The sequence below is a fragment of the Stegodyphus dumicola genome, chromosome X1 (genome assembly GCF_044657685.1).
Source record: "Stegodyphus dumicola isolate Sdum_Otavi_A_Nest chromosome X1, ASM4465768v1".
Classification (NCBI taxonomy): domain Eukaryota; kingdom Metazoa; phylum Arthropoda; class Arachnida; order Araneae; family Eresidae; genus Stegodyphus; species Stegodyphus dumicola.
In genome coordinates, this window is record NC_140780.1 from 22,248,924 (window position 1) to 22,271,109 (window position 22,186).

General features: G+C 31.4%; 1 long non-coding RNA gene across 3 annotated transcripts in view; it reads right to left on the minus strand.

Annotated features, from left to right (window-relative positions):
- Window positions 1-13,740, minus strand: part of LOC118179988 (uncharacterized) — a 53,787-nt gene extending 40,047 nt beyond the window's left edge. Inside the window, exons 1-2 of one of the 3 annotated variants that reach the window (XR_015038377.1) lie at window positions 13,624-13,738; window positions 12,333-12,444 (exon numbers count right to left, since the gene is read on the minus strand). This is a non-coding gene — a long non-coding RNA (uncharacterized LOC118179988). Of the gene's footprint in view, window positions 1-12,332; window positions 12,445-13,623 lie in introns of all 3 variants that reach the window. The other 2 variants (XR_015038379.1, XR_015038378.1) reach the window with 2 other exon arrangements.
- Window positions 13,741-22,186: the final 8,446 nt, after the last annotated feature.

Here is a 22,186-nt window from a genome sequence, read left to right on the forward strand (position 1 = left end):
CCCCTCATATGCCTAATTTATGTCAATTGAGAAATATAGGTCAGTAAATTAAACCAGTTATTTCAATACTTTTTATTTATAAATTTTTTTACGGGAACTTCAGTAGAGCAGTAAAGGTGGCTTAACACTTGTAGCTCGCTCGGGTTTGAATCCCGGCTAATGGGTTGGGTTCATGGTTTTTCTGTAACTTAATACAAGCCAGCTTCCCTTAGAAAGTCCTCTACAAAGGCATCCCTCCCTTGATACAGGTAATTGTTGTGTGCTTTGATGTAATTCAGTAAGCGAACAAAACTAATCCAATTAAACACGGAGAACGGGCTGATTACATGAAGTTTTCCATCAGGAACGTAAATGCGAGCAATTTTCTCTTAAAAAGGTTTACACAAAAGCATCCATCCCCTTAAGCAGATAGCGTTTGTGTCCTTTTCCGTAATCCATTCCTAATTCTCATACATTTAATAGTAAGTTGACATACACTTTATTACAGAAAAAATAACATTCCTTTTTTAAAGATAATTTTTTTATTAACTTATCTGAATTCCCTTTATCTCTTGAGGAGTATAAGAATTTCAGCAAATAAAACTGGTCGAAATTTTGTGCAAAGTAACTGATGTTTTGATTCAACGTGAGCTTTAATGATATTTAAATACTTTTTGGCAAATGTCATCCTAAAAGAGCATCTAAAGATAAATTGGTTTTATTTAATTTACAATGAATGAAAATCATTGAATGAAATCATTGAAATCAATCATTGAATGAATGAAAATCACAAAAACTATTATGCATGCAATTGTCTCTTATTTATCTCCTGATAAATCAGACAAAATTGCCTACATAATAGAAGCACTTTGAACAGTTCTTAAGGGTTTTATGCACTCCAAAAAAGGGTCAAAATAATATCTTATTATAAGTATAAAAAGGAACTAAACGATAAAAGCGGTTTTACCTATTTTCTAGAACAGCATTAAATGTAAAATACAGTCAAAAGTCGTTAATTCGGACACCCGTAATCCGGAATGATCTATAATCCGGACCTCAAAGCTAAAATCTTTCTGCGCATGCGCCGCATTGACGCATGCGCATAGGCGTTTTACTCGTGCGCGCAAGACATTTACGACTGCACATATGCGTCTGCGCAAGTGCAGAATACGTTTTCGCGTGCGCGTTTAATGTATAAGGAACGGTATAAGCTAAAATTATCTAATTATCTATTTCAGTTAATGTTGATAATTGTGTTGTTCCTTAATCTTCGAATTGGATCCGGCTTATTATTTTTTGCAGACTGTAAGAGCAATTTTCTAAAAGTAAGCTTGAACTTTCGATTATGTCAAATAGAATTTCCGATGCTGGAGTTCCCAAAGGATCTAGAAAACGAAAGTATGTTTCAATGTCCATCAAACAAAAACGAATTGCTACAAAAAATGGATAAAAGCATATCCTTTGTTTATCTAACCGTTCCGAAATCTGTTTATCAATTTCACGCTGCGGGGACGTCGCGGCGCGCAATGAACTGGAAGTTGATCTGTCAACACTATCGTTATCTTCAGGGCAGATGTTTTTATTTTATTCGGCTTATAATTCCTTACTAAATGTAGTATTTAATTTCGATGTACTCCGTCTTTATACGATTTAAATCAAATTCCTCGTCATTATAAATATCACGAATACAAATCAAATAGTTTTCTGGTTGCAATTTTCTAATTTCGGCTATGCGTAAGGTATGCTTTACGCATCCGCGCGTTGAAAGAAATGTTTAATAAAGTAAACAAATAAATATTAGGCTTCTTTTTTGGTAAATTTTGATACCCTTTAGATCATAATTGCTCATTATTTTATAAATTACGGTTTCATATTTTAAATTTTATAATTTCTGCATGCCATCTTACCAGATTTAAACTGATGATCTATAATCCGGAAAAATCGATAATCCGGAATCGCCGAAGTCCCGACGAGTCCGGATTAAAGACTTTTGACTGTATTAATCTAATCTTATTTGCTAGGAATAAAAAGCATTAAATCTGGTAAGCTTAAACAATGTGCAAAATCGCTGATGTTTTAATCATAGCAAAAGTTAGTACTAAAAAAGTTAGCACTAAAATTATGAGAGTGCTCTAACGTTTGAGAAAAGAGATGGCTTCTATTTGATTTTCAAGTATATTGCCACGAGACGAAACCTGCGGTTTTTGCCAAAATTTAGGCAAACTGATAAGAAAAGGGAAAAAATGCGTAGCCAGCGGCTATTCTGAGCAGCGACAATGGACCACACAGAGATCTACAGATAGGCGATTCTCTAAAATAGGGAGGGGATGGCTGATATGACAGTTGTACCACAGCCGGCGTTAAAGAAAGTCATTTACCTGGTTCAACTGCTGTACCGCCAGCTTTAAAAAGTTAAAGAAATTATCAAGCAGTTTTTCTAATGCACCGGGCATGACAGACCTTGTAGAACATGACATTGAGGTTATCAGCAATAAGCCAGTAAGATCCAAGCCGTATCGTATGTCACATCAACAAAATGAAATTTTAAAAAAGAGAAATTCACCGAATGCTTGACCTAAAAATTATTGAGGTGGAAGAGTCTGATTACATGTCACCGATGATTCTCGTGGAAGCTCCAAATAAAGATTCCCGTCCTTGCGTGGATTACAGACGCTTAAAAGAGGTTACCCAAACCCAATATTATCCCTTACCCAATATAGAAGACCGGGTAGAAGAAGTTGCCTCACAAATTATATCTCGTTTATAAACTTAGCTAAGGGATATTGGCAGATACCCTTGAGCCCTAATGCTCAAAGATATGCTGCATTCGTGACAAGTTTCGATACTTACAGACCCTTACAGTTAAGTTTTGGCTTAAAAAAATGCTCCATATTTCTTTTCCAAAATGATGCAAGAAATACTTAAAGGATGTGAGGAATTTACAGTTCCGTATCTCGATGATGTAGCGATTTTTCCAAAGACCTGGGAAAGCCATGTTAAGCATCTAGAAATGGTACTAAAACGTATAAATAAAGCAAAATTTACCATCAAACCTTCGAAATGTTGTTTTGCGCAAAAACATGTCCTTTACTTGGGCCATATTGTAGGCAAGAGATTTTCCCACACCCAAGACTAAAACGGATATAATGGTATTTCTAGGATTAGTGGGCTACTATAGCCGTTACATTCCAATGTATTCAGCAATCGCAGCTCCGCTGACAGATCTTTTAAAAGGGAGAACAGTAAAGGGTGATATTCTGAGGAATGCAGACTGTGAGAGGTCTTTCACTGATCTGAAAAAAAAAAAAAAAAAAACTAGCCAATTACCCAGTTTTATATGCACCCGATTTTAGTCTTCCTTTTAATCTCCAGACTGACGCATCTGATCAGGGAATGGGCGTTGTCCTAGCCCAACTCTCTAACAAGAAAAAGAGCATCCGATTATTTTTCTCAGCAAGAACTTTTCAGAGGTAGGATAAAATGACCTACTACTGAAAAGCAATGAGCAAGCATCGTTTTCGGTATCAAGAAACTTCATTATTATCTAGACGGACAAGATTTTACTGTGCAAATGGATCATAATCTGCTCACTTGGTTACAGACTAATACCAATTATAACCCTTGCTTAATGTGTTGGGCCCTAGCTCTTCAGCCATACAATTTCATAATTGTTCACTATTCAGGGAAACTCAATAAGAATGCCGATGCATTAAGCTGGAAGACTTAAATCCATTTCTCTATATCTCAGTTACTGTTATAAACTTGTTTATTCTGTATAACAATTAAAGAGGAAGTTGTATAGTACATATTTCAGAAAATTAAGTTCTATATTGTATGTGAATGATTAAGATTAGGTCTTAGTATTATGTTGTTTATATGTTTATTTACTGGCCTCAATATAAGTTCTCTTGTGTTATTCTTGCTACTCAAGTCAGCATTGTGGGAAAAAAAAATATTATTGTAATATTTATTAATTAGTGTTTACTTTTTGAGAACTGGCTGTGGTAAAATATACGAGGAATTGGAGTTCTTAGCCCCACCCTCCTTAGGGAGGAGAAGTGTTGTAAGATATGCACACCTCTGTCGAACATTTATTTAATGAGAACTTCCTGTTTGTCCAGAGACTAATTGTCACTTTTGAACTTTGAGGAAAGGTGTTGAAGAAATCCCCTGGTGCGGTTTCTGGACACAAGGGACATTGTAAATTACCCCATCCGAAGGTATTTCCAACAAGTCATTTAACAAAATGAAAGAGACGGCCTTTTGTGAGTATGCAGTGAAAGATTTGAAAAAAGACACATCCAGCGGCTACTGTTTTGTATTATGGCAATAACAATTTGATTATTTTACTTATTATTCAAGAAATTCTTATTAAGTTTTTAAAATAAATATTTAAAAGACAACTGCTCTTTCCTTGCACCCAACACGTGTGTTCAGACGTTACACCATTGTATGATTCTTTTATAATGCTAATAACGTATGTATTTATGTTACAGTGAAAGGGAAAATAAAATTTTTATCGAATCAATAAAAATAGCAAAACTTATAAAACAATATTATGCCTATCTTATAGAAAAATTAACTAACTATACCATTCTTAATCTAAACCAATTAATGCAACCTTGTTCTTTTCATGCTCGCCTCTGTCATGCTAACAACAAACCACTATTTCTTTTGCTCTCCAACTGTGGTTCTGCAATACATGAAACCAATGCGTGAAATTGTTTGACATGAGTTGCACCTGTCTCCATACTTGTATTGCTAGGCTATATTCATTATTCAACAAAATTATACTTAAATATAAATTATAATCAGGCATCCAGCATCAACATCATATCTCCTAGTTAGGCCATTTGTATTGTAGGTGCTTGTTACAAATCACTTTAAATAGTGCATTCGACATTTTGTTATCTAATACCCAAAAGTATGGTGTTTAAAATTTTTCTGTATAAACTGCAAAATTGTTTCAAGCTTTTAACCAAAAGGTTTACTTAAACCTTCTTAAACTCTGTAGTTAATTTACATGGAGGGAGTGATAACTCGCTTGACCATCTACATAAATTTTAAGGACTTAAATTATTAAATATACATGTGTACTTTCAGCCTTACATTAAAACTGAGACTCGGCTGTTCCTGAATATGCACATATTTATTCCTTCCCCCCCCCAATGATTTTTGAAGCAGAACCATTGCTGTCACATAATTATAATACTTTCATCATGTCTTCACAGGATGGTGATCTTCCACAACAGCTATTTGCATTTGGCAGCTATGCAGAAGCCATTTTTCAGATGAAAGAATCATCAATCACTACCTCCCCAATATTTGGCCTGCTCAATGCCCACAGCTAAATCCAAATGATTTTTTGCTCTGAGAGTACTTAAGAAGACCAGTTCTGTTGTGACAATGCAAAGTCTTTGCCAGAACTGAGAGAAAACACATTTATCACATTACAACATTTCTAGAACTACACTACGCCCGCCCGTTGTACCGCTATTTAAATATTTTAAGTGGAAGCTGAGAATGGTGGCCATCATACTGAACTTGTTTTGCTTTAAATAAAGAAAACATTCATATTATGGCATTTTTAAATTTAAAATATTAATTTTGTGAAAACAACAAAATAAACCTATATGGTCCTCAAACACTTACATGGTCTATTTTTTCCCTAGTAAAATTTTTTCTAGTAAATAACACAAAATGCTTGACTCTTGTGTAACAAGAATTTAATGATATATTTCATGTTCAAGAGTTGTGCAAAAATAGAAGAGCGAAATGTTAATATTTGTACACAATATGGAATATCAGTTTAAAAACGTTTCTGCAACTAACAAATTAAATGACAAGCACTGCTGTATAGACTGCAGTGAAAAGTACAGACCAATATAAATTTCTTCAAACAGGAAATCTTACTCTCAGAATCTTATTCTATTTGTGTTCCAAAAAACAACTGCAGGCTTCAGTATTAGCACACTGTCAATCGCAATATTCTTCAAATAAAATAAAAAATTAGGTTTTTTTTTTTTTTTTTTTTTTTTTTTTTTTTAGTATGATTGTTAGAGTATGGCATTAAAATAATAAAACTGCAATTTGGAACTTTCAAAAACAAATTTCCCAAGCTTCTTACATGAAGATGTACACCCATATTGGCACTGAAGCAAATATTACCAGTTCATGTTGCAAAAAACAACCTTTGGTCTTTCTACCAGTTGCCTCGCAAACCTGTCATAATTAAGAATTTCTTGCAACTCTCTGTAGGCAGAATTTTTAATTTTTTCATAGATATTTTGAGTCACAGAGTAAAGAACAACATGTGTTTTACAATATGAGTTTCTGATAGGAATCCAACTACGCTTTTGTAAGCAAAAAGAGAAATATCGAAGAAGAATCTATGATTTATTCAGGATCATGGAAAGGTTATAAAGCCAATGAATTAGAAATGCAAGATTTGAACATCACAAATACTGATATAACTTCTTGATCCAGATACAGGAATGCATCCAACAGATACAGTACTTCAGATTACCTAGGATATAGTACTCTAATTCAGAAGTCAAACAACAAAAATCAGCGTTAATTTACAAAATTTTCACAGGACTAGTTTCGATGGTTTTACCGAACCATCATCTTCAGCTGCAAAACCGCAAATGAACGGTTAGTCCTGTGAAAATTTTGTAAATTAACGCTGATTTTTGTTGTTTGACTTCTGAATTAGTATTTATTCGGCGTGTTATTGTGTCTTAATTATATAGTACTCTCTTAGTGCACTTAAAAGGTTAAAGAAAAATAACATTTTTCTAAAAGTCCTTGTAAGGTCATATAGTTGTTTGGAATCTTATCAATTCTGTTGGCTTTTCTAGGATTTATTTTCTTAATACAATCACATAATTCCACTAGGAATAGTGAACTTCAGTTTATTAGAAGATATTCAGTTTAGTGCCAACAATGCGTACACATGACATCACAACATAATTATAAGAAGTTGATTTTGGTTAGTCTAAGTTTGATAAATTCTTGATAAGCCAGTTTAACTTCTGTAAAGGACCTGATTTCTGTTTTTTCCTCACATTTTGAAATAAATTATAACTATTTCAGACAGTATGAAAAGTAGAATTTTCACAGTTACAGGATCCAGGCATAAAAAAAACACAATATATGATGTTGGAAACATGTAAAACAGTGGCAAAGTCATGCAAAAAATTATGATATACGATTTAAATTTTTAATATGCTATATTGGCAATTTGCATCCATTTAACTAAATAAAGAATGATCTGCTTATTTAAACTTTTGCTGCAATGATTCTCAACATCTCCATCAATATTTCTGTTCAGCAGAATTTCACAGTTGCATTCGATGTTTTACTTTTATGATGAAGGCTTAAAAAATGCACCGACAAATGCCTAAAATATTATCCCCCCCCCCAAAAAAAATTTTTTTTATCTTAAATGCAGGCTTTCACATCCAAGTTGGTAACAAGTAAGATGACTGTTTTATAATTTCGTCCAATCTATTTGACTTTTTTAAAATGAATTCCATTTTTATACAGTCAAAAGTCGTTAATCCGGACTCGTCGGGACTTCGGCGATTCCGGATTATAGATCATCACTTTAAATCTGGTAAGATGGCATGCAGAAATTACAAAATTAAAAATATGAAACCGTAATTTATGAAATAAAGAACAATTATGATCTAAAGGGTATCAAAATTTACAAAAAGAAAAAGCTTAATATTTATTTGTTTACTTTATTAAACATTTCCTTCAATGTAAGTTGCTTCGTTTCATGTGATAATACTTTCTCTTTAATTCTATTAAACAGACATAATTTCTTGTTTAGTTACAAAGTTCCGCTGTTCAAGTCCTATAATTGCTGTGTTGAGAATACCGACTAATTTGTCAATCGAAATGTTTTCGTTTTCAATAACCTCTGGGTCACTTTCTTCACTATCGGAAGCGAATTATAATGACAAGGAACTTGATTTAAATCATATCAAAGACAGAATGAAATACTACACTTAGTATGGAATTATAAACCAAATAAAATAAAAACATCTGCCCTGAAGATAAGGATAGTGCTGACAGATCAACTTCCAATCCGCGGTGTGAAATTGATAAACAGATTTCGGATCTCAAAACATACTTTCGCTTTGTAGATACAAATTACATATTAGTAAATATATATCGGAAATTCTATTTGATATAATCTTTCTAATCTATCATAATCTAATAATGACGTTTCCGCCCCCCCTCTGCCGCAGAGCATCGTGAAATTGATAAACAGATTTCGGATTTCAAAACATACTTTCGCTTTGCAGTAAATATATATCAGAAATTCTATTTGACATAATCGAAAGTTCAAGCTTACTTTTATAAAATTGCTCTAACAGTCTGCAAAAAATAATAAGCCGGATCCAATTCGAAGATTAAGGAACAACGCAATCGGCAACATTAACTGAATTAGATAACTTTAGCTTAGCGTATAACTCCATTACAATTTAAACGCGCATGTGCACAAACATATTCGCAGCCATAAGGGTCTTACGCGCTCTCGTAAACGCCTGTGCACATGCGTGAACGCAACGCATGCGCAGAAAGTTTGTAGCTTTGAGGTCTGGATTATGGATCATTCCGGATTATGGGTGTCCGAATTAACGACTTTTGACTGTACTTCCAAATATCCAAAATTTTCATGTATCAACATCTTTACTTCTATCTCGCACAACCTTAAAGAAACACTTATTACTACCCCTTTCAATCCCACTAAATACCCATTTCGAATTCACTTTAGTTAGGGCCATGGGATCCAAAAATTAACGAACACTGTTTCACACAAGACAGAATAAAGCCAAATACAAAATTTCCAGATTTTTTCGCGATTTCCCCCCCTTTTCCGATTAAAGAACCGTACTTCGTCCATTAATATCACATGACATATCCCCATGGTCTCTCATTTCCCTCACACAAAATAATGCGTAATCGGAACTGAGTACTGCTCACATTATTACCAAAGTCCCAGGTAGTAACCTTTATCGCCTCCAAAATGTCGCCAAACTACCAGTTACCATATTCTAAAGATCAGCCGTTTTATTAAGTTATTTATTTTACTTGGTACCTTGCTGTGAACTATAAGTATGATTTTAAAGATACTGAAACAGAAATAAGAAAAGTTTATCGGACACGTAATCAAGATTCTGAAGAAGATTAGGTAAGTTAGTATTTTTCATTATTTGAGAATATTATTTTTATGCATTGTTCTAAATGTAAGGTGGAAGTAAAGTAATTTGGTATTATTGGGAAAATTGTTATTAGCAATGATTTAGTTTAAAGTAATTAGGATTGTAAGCTAATTTTTATTAATTTAATGTATGTGCTTATTTAAATTTTAAGTAGTGTTTTTGAATTTAATTATATTTTAATTCAATGATAGTTATTTTGTGAATTATATGTTTGTAGGAATTTGGTATACGTTTTAGTTGAAGTAAACGTGCATGGAAATAATTTAAATATTTGACACCAAGTATTTGTAATGTTTGCGGTATGAATTCGTTGGTGACGTTTATAATATAATAGATAATTTAGAGGTAAAGGTTTTTGGATATTTTATTTATTTTATAGGTGGAAAAGTTCATATTTGGAAAGGGTATATACTTTTTCGTTATTAGGTAATTTCATATATGTTCTTTTTAACTGGTTTAAAGATTCAGAAAATTGTCATGTATTTTCATGAAATTTTTCTAATTTATGAGAAAAAAGCAGTGTACATGGATATGGTGAAGAGTGTACGCAATGCCATTTTTGTGCAATACTGGGATTTTTTTTTAAGTAAAAATAAGTCGACGTGTACATGGTTTAGTGATATTTTAATTAAATGATAGTTATTTTGTGAATTTTATGTTTGTAGGAATTTGGTATACGTTTTAGCTGAAGTAAACGTGCATGGAAATAATTTAAATATTTGACACTAAGTATTTGTAATGCTTGCGGTATGAATTCGTTGGTGATGTTTATAATATAATAGATGATTTAGAGGTAAAAGTTTTTTGATATTTTATTTATTTTATATGTGGAAATGTTCATATTTGGAAAGGGTATATACTTTTTCATGATCAGCTAATTTCATATTTGTTCTTTTTACCAGGTTTAAAGGTTCAGAAAATTGTCATGTATTTTCGTGAAATTTTTCTAATTTATGAGAAAAAAGCAGTGTACATGGATATAGTGAAGAGTGTGCGCAATGCCATTTTTATGTAATTCTGGGATGTTTTTTTAAGTAAAAATAAGTCGACGTGTACATGGTTTATGTGTATGTGTTATTTTGAAAAACGCGTAAGGAGTATGGTATTGTGCACTTTTTCCCAATTTTGCAGTGAATATTTGTCATGATTAAACAGTTTTGTTAGATAAAATTTCTAGCATAAGTGTAAATCGGCTAGTAGATTATTGGAAGAAGTGTTCAGTAGATAAAAAGAAAAGAAACAAGTCTTTACTTCGTGAAGACAAAATGGCGGCAGAAAAAAAAAATAGAGGGTTGTTGTAGGAGAGTTGGTCGCCAAATTTTCGCCAAAAAATCACCAAGTTACCATAATCTAAAGATCAACCAACTTTTTTAATACATGTACATTTTGAAAAACATAGTATATATTTTAAATTTAGTTAAGAAAATTTATTTTATTTATTTATATTTTAATTAAACATGTCTACTTTCAGATCATATTATAGCACTGATCTATAATACGATCAATAGTAATACATATTATAGTATTGATCTATAATCAATCTATAATACATGTTATAGTACTGATTTATAATCAATTTGATAGCCAAATACATAGTACTTTCAGATTATGTATTTGGTTCATGTGCAATACAAGTTTGAGATCACTGTGATAATGTAATAAATCTTAATTATTAAGTGAAGCATTTTTTTTTAATTTGAAGTTTATTGACTAAAGGAGAATTTCATTTATTAATATAGTTTTTGAAAAGTGAACAGACTGAAAATAAAACAAATGGGCTTTCAAAAGGCTTAATTCTACCGATATTAACATTTTGATTGTCCTCTAAGAAATAAAAATTACTTAAAGATGATAAAAGAGGTAGATAACGAGCATATAAAGGGTAAAACATGAAGTATACTCATACCGTATGCAATAATAAACGTGTACATAAATCTATACCATATTTTTTTATAAACACCAACAGTATTTGTAACATGACAAGTGAAATTTGTCAGATTGAATCACTGATTTTGCTAATATTATCATTAACTCTACCACTGTTTCAATTTCATCAATGATTAACATAAAATTTTATCAACAGTTAATGTAATTCATTGTCAGATTGCACTTGGAATTAATGTGATCTGCATAAATGAAGCAAAATTGAATTATGATGTAAACTGTTTGCAAATTTTATCTGACAAATTTCCATTTCCAATCTTAAATCTGAGGATTTTAAAATTTGAATTATATGCATTTAATTATTTTTCATATTATATGCAAATATTAAATTCAACTTTCAAATACATGTAATTCTAATTTTTATTTATTAATATAATTTTTGAAATATTTGGGTTCAGCCACATGCCCTTTATGAAAATTCAGGATAGGCCCCTGAGTAAAGGCATGTCCTTCATGAGAAATATTTTAAAGGAAATCAGCTCAAGTTACATTACATAAGCAGAAAACACCACACAACCAGCCATTCATATTCAGAAGCCAAGATAAATTACCATATACAGTGGTTCCCAAAAGTGTTTGTACACTTATTTCTGATTTTCATTGAAATAAGGCTCTATCCATTAATTAAAAGTAAACTTTCTGAATGATATTTCAATAACAAAATCTATAATCTATTTGTAACAAAATTACATGAAATATTTTTTAAATAAAATATAACGAAACTTTATTTTTAAGAAATTACTAATAAAAAAAATACAAACATTTTATCTCACAAAAGCCTTTGTACACTGAAATGTTTTTGGATAAAATCAAAATTGGAATTAGCGTTTGCCGCTTTTTTTAATTTTTGCATTGTGTTGGCATTTAAAAAAATTGTTTGCTTTAATTTTTCATTGTTTACTTCATAATATTCTATTTATTATTGGAAAATGGGTCGCAGTCATAAAGTAATTGGAAACAGCATTCGAAAAATGATAATTTTTCACCATAGTAGTGGTAAATCAATTCGAAATATCGCTAACTTAGTTAATTTATCCCATTCTACAGTGCAGTATGTGATAAAACGCTTTAAAGAAGAAAATCGGATTGAAAACAAGGTAAGAAACAGTCGAACAAGAAAGTTAACTAAATGTGATGAGAGATTTATTATTAGAAAATTTGTGAAAAACTCACGTTTGAGTGCTGTAAAAGTTTCTGCAGAATTTAATGCAAAGTTTTCTACTTCAATTTCACCTGAAACTGTTCGACGAATTCTCAGAGAAGCTGGATTACATGGGCATACTGCCTGTAAAAAAATTTTTGTTAGTGAGAAAAACAGAAAGCTTAGGCTTTCATTCGCAAAATCAATGATAAATACACCCGAAAGGTACTGGAATAATGTTCTATTTGCTGACGAAAGCAAATTTAACATTTGTGGTTCCGATAGTCGAATAACTGTATGGAGGAGAAAAAATGGGGAACTTTCTTCCAAGAACTTAGTTGGAGCAGTTAAGCATGGCGGTGGAGGTGTTCTTATGTGGGGGTGAATGGCAGCATCAGGACTAGATAATTTGGTATTTATTGATGGCATAATGAATCATTCTCTTTATTTAAATATTTTAAGAGACGATTTAAAATTATCAGCCCAAAATTTGGTATTGGAAACAACTTTACTTTTAATCATGCTAACGATCCTAAGCATACGGCTCTCAATGATCGTCTGTGGTGTCTCTATAATTGTCCACAGGTTTTGAAAACACCACCTCAGTCGCCAGACTTAAACTCCATAGAACACATTTGGAAAGAACTGGAGGTTAAAGTACGAAAACACGACATCAAAACAAAAAGCGAACTCAAAACAGTCATGATGGAAGAATGGATGAACATTGATAGAGAAATTACAAAAAAACTAGTAAAATCTATTCCCAGACGTTTAAGAGTAGTTGTGGATGCTAAAGGATATCCTACTAAATATTAATTTAATGAAAATATTTACTAATATGTCAAGATTTTTTTTTTTTTTTTTTTTTTTTAAGCGTACGAAGACTTTTGTGAGATTAAAATGGTTGTCATTTTTTGATTATTAATTTCTTAAAAATATAGTTTCGCTATAATTTAAACATATTTCATGTAATTTTGTCATGAATAGATTATAAATCTTATTAAAATCTCATTCAGAAAGTTGGCAACTTTTAATTAATGGATAGAGCCCTATTTCAATGAAAATCAGAAGTGTACGAACACTTTTGGGAGCTACTGTATGTTCATGTTAAGTCCACACTTTTTCTGCTAAAATTACATCACTAAAATGCAGGTGCGGACATTACACGGGTCATTGAAATGTCGCACTTTTTCTCGTGAGTAATTTTGGGTGTAAATTTCATTTCAAAGGCCAAGCTACCTTCGAAGTGAAAGAAAATGGCAAAAATAAGAAAAGTATCACATTTAAAGTTGTCTAATAGCTATCTAAAATTTACAAACTCACTTTCTTCCATCCACATATATAATATTTATTTGTCAAATGCCAGTTACATTGGCCATTAGGCCAAAGTCCGTTACAATTATGCGACTACAAACGCTGATGGTTTACGGAAGTTAGCGGGTCTCACGTGACTGGTGGCAACAATATGTTACAAACTATTTGTCTAGGTTACTATAATTGGCATTTTTTCACTTTTTTATGTGAATTTCGAGAAGTTTAGTTTATAGAAAATCATTAATACCATGATGTTAACAAACACCGATGGCAAAAAATTATTTGGTAACTACATCCATTACGTATTGATAAATTTTTCGACATGATTACATATAACTGCATTAATAACCAAATAAAACAAACTTAGATTACAATTGCATTGTGTAATGGAGCATGTAACTAAAAAACTTCAGAATTGTATAATCCGGAAGATTTTTTTTTTCCGAGTTAGAAGTATAACAAAATACGAGCAGTGTTGTAATAAATTTTTAAATCTTCATATTCTTTAATTAGAGTGGTATACTGCTGTTTTTGATAACATTAACAACTTTTGTTGGTGTTAAAATAAAATCTAGTAATACTGCTTTTCATGAAAGCACGAGAATATTTTAATGGGATTATTAAAGTATCTGTAATAAAAAAAAAAAAAAAAAAAAGTAGAAATAAACAGTAAGTAAAAGGAAGATTACTAATAATTTATATTAACTATTGTATATATGTGTAATTTTGTGAATTTTGAAATAATGATATTTGTTCATTTTATAATTTAATAAATAAAAATTGTGAAAAAATGATATTTGTTCATTTTATAATTTAATAAATATTATGGAAAAGCTACATACTTTTTAAAAAATCATTTGCACTTGTTTTTCATTATTGCATTTAAGTTTAATTCATTATTTGAATCAATATATATAAGAATATAAGAGAATCGTATACATTTTACAAGTAAAATATTATATGCAGTATGAATGTAGATATGTTACTGTAAGATTCTAAAGTCTGGTAAATCCTAGGTTTTACCAGTAAAACCTAGCTTTTACCAAAGTAGCTTGTTAAAAGCTCAAAGAATGCTTTAATATGATTCCACTTCAGCCTTTGAGGTAAAACCTAGGAGTTACCACTGCCTTCTGGTAAAATCCTGAAACGAGGGATTTAAATCAACCTTGAATAAGCCTCCGCACACAAATTCCGTCATGACACATTTCTGGTCCTGCCGCTCCTTATTAGCACCATTTGCAGTCTGACTTGGACATAATTTAAACAAGTGTAAGCAGCTATGATCTAAAAAAGAAGAAGTTTGGGCTCAAGTGCAGAATCGCCCACTTATCGATGTGCACATGGACAAAGTCAAGGGAGTGCATAGTGCCAAGTTTGTGTAATTCTCTGATGTTTTTTTAAGCGGGAATAGGTCATTGTGTACATGGACACTGAGTTTGTGCAATTCTTAGACTTGTTATTTTTCAAGTTGGCAATTTTGAGAAATGCACTAAACAGGGGTGATTTTGCACTTTCCCTGAAGTTTGTTTCCATTTTAACATACTTTGCTTTTTTTATTTTGCTGATGGGAAATGAGTGATGTTATGCGGAAAAAGTTTTATGACATTTTGTCTGAATTTGTAAAAAATAAGCCTGATAACTGCTTTTATTTAACAAGTGAGAAATGTGTGAAGGAGAAACAAACAGTTCATTACAGAAGGTTGAAAAGCTGTCATATTCTAATTGGAGGAAAGGACAAACTTATAACATTGACTTTGCAGAAATCCTATATGATGTTACAACTGATGAAGTCTTCGACACAGCACTCATATTGCAATTGGCCATGGTGAAAGAACTTGCATGATTAAAGAACTGAATCGTAAGTACAAGAATGTAACAGTAGAACCTATCTTCACATATTTAAGACTATGCGAACCATGTCAGAAGAAACAAAAAACTGTGAAAGAGGGGATTGTTATTAAACCAGTTGTGCATAGTGAAATGAATTCTCGATGCCAAGTCAACCTAATAGATATGCAGTCCAATACTGATCATGATATGAAATTCATTTGAGTGCATCAAAATCATCTTACACAATATGTCCTACTCTGAAGTTTACACAGTAAAAGAATTGTTGAAGTAACATATCACTTTCTGAATATTTTCATAGCTTTTGGAGCCCTGAACATTTTTCATTCTGACAATGGGAGGGAATTTGCAACCAAATCAAATCATAAACAGTTTATGTGAAATGTGGAGTGATATAAAAATAGCTCACTGAAAACCGAGACACAGTCAGTCGCAAAGTTCTGTTGAACGGGTGAACCAAGATGTTGGAGAACATATTGGAAACAAATAAGATAGGAAATTGGTCAGAAGGATTAAAATTTGTTCAAACAATAAAAAACAAAGCATATCAGGAGGGAATCAAATGTTCATCTTAACGAAGCTATCCTGTGATGTCCTGCAAAGTTGTCCTATGAAGCTAGGACTTGCTAACTCAGTTTTGCCACATAATTTGATTAGTAACATAACCACTGAACAGGATTTAGAAAAAAGTTATAAGTATGTATTACTAATGAATGTGTGGTTAATACAGAAAATGGGGACACTAATCTCGAATCAACAGTTGATTTAGAATCGCAAGATAATAATAATGCATATGAAAAATATTTATGCATAACGATGGAAGCAGATACTGAAGTTTGAATTGAAATGAAAGAACCAGATATATGCTCTGACACAATGGGAGCAATTATCAAGAAAACTCAAAATGTGAAAGTGTTTCGAGAGACAGTTAATTAAGGATTTCAGAAGCAGGCAAAGAAGATGAAGACTGTGTCTACTAAAAACTTTCCGAAACCTACATTTGGACAAATACTTTTGGAAAAATGTTAAAATAAAAGTACCTGATATTGATAGATCAAAAATGGATCCAAAATCAATAATAGCCGTTATTAGAGATATTTAAGATGATGAGATTTTATGTTTTTGATAGTAAGTTTGGTAAATTAAAATCGTTGTAAACAGGAAAGCAGTTTATTTTTTGTAAAGAAAAATTTTTTGAACATTGAAGAAGTTGGTATAGAAGAAGTAAGTGTATGTGAAATAGTAAAAAAAAAAAATATTCTTTAGTTGAAGGACAAGGACTTAGAAAATGCAGCTGTTAAAAAAAAGTGTACTACTAACATCTGTTTGTGCAAATCAGCTGATCTACTTTGTAAATCCAAATGCCATAACAATCAAACTTGTTGTAACAGGTAATAAAATGTATTAATGTAGTAGTACTAAAGAAAAACATGCTACAGTTTTCTTATTTTTTTTAAATACCACAATTTTTATTTATTTAATTTTTTTTTTCTGAGCTATCAATTAAATTTTTTTAAGTATTTCCAAAATTATTTTTAAAATTTATTAAAATCTCTTCAGTAGTTATCAAGAGAACTGTACATTAGTTCAGCTTTTTCACATGAAATCTTATATGTAAAATGGCATAAACGTGGTTTTTTTTTTTTTTTTTTGATTTGATTTGATTTCTTGCGACTCTTTGAAAAATAATGGTAAGGCAGTTCCATCGACATAATCTTAAATCATACATTATTTTGGTCACTTTTGCAATTTATTTGATCAATTAAAAAATTAAAATATGTTTTAACCTTTCTTGGACATGCTGTATAAAATACATCTGTGAACTTCAAATGCTGTCATAAGTAATCCCTTGTTTCTGGCTTTTACCGAAAGGTTTTGGTAACTCCTAGGTTTTACGGCAAAAACTTGGTAAAAGGGGGAAATGGAATAATATTAAAGCACACTTTGGATTTTTATCAAGCTACTTTAGCAAAAGATAGGTTTTACTGGCAAAACTTAGGATTTACCAGACTTAGTTTTTACCATAACATATATATCATAAAGATTATGTATATATATCATGGTTACACACATGTATAAATATAAAATTTAATTACAATCATATAGAGTTAAATGCTTTAGCATTTTAAAGTTATGTGCTTATTTAACTCTACCTTATATGTTGTGGTATTTCAACTCCTAGATTTTTAATCGTTTTTTTTTTTTTTTTTTTTTCCCCTCGTTTTCAATCTTAGAACTTTGTATTTATCAAGTAATAAAACAGAAGCTGCTTACAGTATCATCTGTATTCAGGCTTACAGTACTGGATATTAAGATCCTTCAAGATTCAGTGTTATTCAAGTGTGGCATGTTTGATAGTGAATACAAGTAAAATATGTTACAAATAAGAAATATTTGAATTTCAGATATTATACTTGATACTCAAGTCATAAAAATTTTATTTATTCCTTGTTAGTTGAAATCATACTTTAGGATATTATGAGTTAAATTTCGTAAACTATATACTTAAAAAGAAAAACCTTTGAAAATTTGTCCTTAGGTGATAAAACAATATTAAAATATAGCATATAAGCATAAAATTAGAATTCAATAGCCAAGCCAGAATTTAAATTACTAAAGTTTAAAATGCTAAATTTAAATTACTAAAGTTTAAAGTAGTGTGAAAAAAGTCTCATGTTATTTCGAGCTTCCCAATAATGTTTAAGTAGAGAATTCTTTGTTAGAGCAGGACAAAGAAGGAAGTGATCACTATCCATAAAGCCAGAATGGCACAATAATCAAGACTATTAAAAATTCCAGTCTTAGTCATATGGACAGCCCAGCAATGATATTCCACTGCTAATCAAAACACAACTATTGTGTCTTCACAAGGGCACCAGTCTAGTAAATCATCAAAATCATTGAGTTTATCCCTCAATGTAAATTAAACAAAACTCTGCTGAATTTTAAGCTTCGTGACTCAAAGTTTATCTGAGACATCTATGAAAGTCTTAGAATGTTGTTGGAACTTGAGTTGGAAATTTGTATCTCATGAGACATGCACAGTTGTCCAGTTCAGTATTTGTTCCTGAAAGAGTGCGTGTTCTAATGTTTTCAAAATATTTTCATAAGGAATATTATTCTGTTTAAAATGAAGGAATAACTCCGTCCATTTTTCATCTGTTTCCACATTTGCAGACAACCAACATTTCATTTTTTCTTCAGTAACATATCTTTTTACCAATGACGCCTCATCAAAAAGACCATTTTCGCAAATATTATTTTTCAGAAAATGGTTACTACTATATTAAAAAGATTTTTCCACATATTCCCATAAAATCTCCTTTTTTAATGTCACTCAATTCTTTTATATTCAATTTCTACGCTTTCACAAAAATCCATCAAACTTTCAACATGCGCAGTATATATATAAAAATATGAATAAATTTTTGCAATAATATTTTCAAGATCCACTGGAAGTAATTCAGATGCTGTTTGAATAGTATTGTGTAGAATGTGTGCTGGACAAGCTACTCTAATAATTTTGTGGTTCAAAGGTTCGTTAAGTTTGTAAAAACGTTATTGATGCTTCTAGCTTTTCTACCAAAATTGGCGTTAGTGTTATCCTCACAATAGGCAATGATTTTATAGTTCAAATTATTATTTTTTAAAATAGTACTTATTGAATCAAAAATTATTTCTGAAGTTTCACCTGGCAGTGAAATAAAATCTAATATTCTAATTTTAATTTCTGTTTCTGGATCAAAAAGTTTAACAATTGTGGGAAATAATTTTAAATCTTTGTGGTTGGAAGCATCATAATATATGGATATAAATGTGCATTTAAAATCTAATTGTTTCTGCAATTGTGAAAATGAATATAGTGAAAAAACATTACAAATAATTGCTTCAGTTTTTGTCGTTGCACCTGCAAATTTTTTGTCGTACAATGTTTTGATCATTTACGATGTACAATCAATTGATCTGAAACTTTGATTGTGGTTTATAGTGTGGAAAGCAAATAGCCCTTCAGCTAATGCTAGCTGTTCCTCCATTAACAATAGATATTCCTTGACGAGACGTAACGACAATGATTGAACACCACCAAGTAAATCTAACTTGTTACATCGCCTATTTTAGTGTACTCTGCATACATTTTATGTGTTTTTTTATTTCTTTATATTTACTATAATAATTAATAAATAATAGGTAATATATTTTAACAGTACATTTAAAATAAGAAATGCAGATGTTTTCTAAAAAAGCGGGACATTTTTAAAAATCTGTGGGACATGGGACAGTCCTCCAAAAAGCAGGACTGTCCCACCAAAATCAAGACGTGTTATCCTAGTAATTTTGACATTAGTAATAATGAGAGCAATGATTGAATTGCTTTAGCATTTTCCTCTTCATAAAAGAAATTGAGTAATGTACTTCAACATTGATGTGATAAGATAGAATCCTTCTGTAAGTGATGCCAAAGAACTGAAAGATCTGCTAGAGAAAAGAGATAATTATTTTATTGTAGAAAATATTCACCAAATCATTGCATCAGGGACTTGAACAATGGAGATCATAATTAATTAATCATAGTGAAGAAAAAGACCATGCATTTTGCTTCTGTTTTAGCTGTTTTTCAGTAATAAAAAATCACTCTCTTATGATGGATATAAGGACTTGGAGCATTTACATCTGCCTCTGAAATGAAATAAAAGATGTCTAAAAACCACCTGAAACCTCATGAGAGATGGCACTAGAATCTGTGCGGTCACACCAGATGACATTATTTAGAAATAGGGGCCCACCAGCGGCCGAGCGGTAAAGTCGCCGAACACTGGTAGTTCAGTCCGAGGTTCGAATCCCGCGAACGGGCTAGCTGCATGGCCGTTTTCGTGGTTTTACCCATGTGTAACGTGTATATGAGCCAGTTTCCCTTAGAAAGTCCTCCACAAAGGCATCCCTCCCCTTAGGCAGATAGCTCTCAAGGCTTTGCCGTAGTTAAATAACCTAACCTAACATTTAGAGATAGTTGAGATTACAAGTGGGAAAAAAAATCTAGTGTTGAAAAGGCCTAATCGTGAATCCCATAAGAAATGATTCACTTGTAATCTAAAATAAGAGACAGTAGATTCGATGCAATAAAATTATTAAATGTAGGCTTTAATCTACAAAAGCATAGCAAAACATGTAATGGCCACTTCAGTTCAGCTGAACTTTTGTATCCAAATTGTTACTGAAAATATCTAAAAGACTACTTTAAATTATTTCAGAAAAAAAACATTAAAGTAAGTTGGTTTATTTTATTTCTGGGACTAAATAAAAGAAAATAATTTATGCAGAAAAGCATTAAAATATAATGATTTATTTAGTTTCTGGGAAGATAAAACAGAAGAAAAGTTATGCATTCAGGAATGCTAAGTAATGCGACATATTTTTAGATAATAGCCATTAAATGATATAAGCAAAATACATTATAAGGTTTCTTAATCTGGATGAAGGTATGTTCCATGTATAAAAATTTCTGAAAATTTCACATATGAAAATATATTCTGAAAATTCAATTTAAACTGAATATTTATATTAACAAACATTTATCAGATGCAAATATTCTTGTCCCAAACATGTGTGCTCAAAGTCATGACAACAGATACCACATGAAAAGAATACATTTAGGAGTTCCATAAATAATGCATTAGGGATTTGAAGCACAGAGCTGATTTTTATATTATCTCTTTACATTCTCTGAATCATAAGAACTGATTGAATTGGAAATAATGCCTCAACGTTTTCTGGTGAAAGGTCTAGAAATTATGTATTTTTATAATAATAAATATAAATACATATTTTTGAGGTTACACTGAGGAATTTTTAAAACATATATTGCAATGCTGACTCTAACTAAGTAGAGCTTTACGTAGATATTTTCTTGCCTGAAGCAGAGGCATACTCCTATGTTTATTGAAAATAATGATATTTATACGCTTTCATATTCATTGAAGGTAAATATTTCAAATCACAACATTCTAACACTTATAATATGTTCAATCATAGCTTTATATATTCAGAAAAATTATGTTACAAATAATGATCTATATTTATAAACTGAGAAATGTTTAAAAAATAGCAAATATCAAAGAAACAGAATAGATAGCAATGTAAAAAATGCTGTACTAATTATGTAATTTTATAAAGTCGTTAATTCGGGCACCCATAATCCGGACCTCAAATCTACAAACTTTCTGCGCATCCGTCGCGTTGACGCATGCGCTTAAGACCTTTACGGCTGCGAATATGCGTGTGCGCATGCGCGTTTAATGTATAACGGACGGTATAAGCTAAGCTGAAATTATCTAATTCAGATGATGTTGCAGATTGCGTTGTTCCTTAATCTTCGAATTGGATCCGGCTTATTATTTTTTGCAGACTGTTACAGCAATTTTATAAAAGTAAGCTTGAACTTTCGATTATGTCAAATAGAATTTGCGATATATATTTACTAATATGTAAAGGATCTACAAAGCGAAAGTATGTTTCGAAGTCCATTAAACAAAAAGTGGAATTACTGGAAAAAATGGATAAAGACATATCCTTCGTTTCTCTAACCATTCCGAAATCTGTTTATCAATTTCATGCTGCTCTGCGGCGGGGAGGGGGGGGAACTCCGCGGCGCACAATGAATTGGAAGTTGATCTGTCAGCACTATCCTCATCTTCAGGGCAGATGTTTTTATTTTATTTGGCTTATA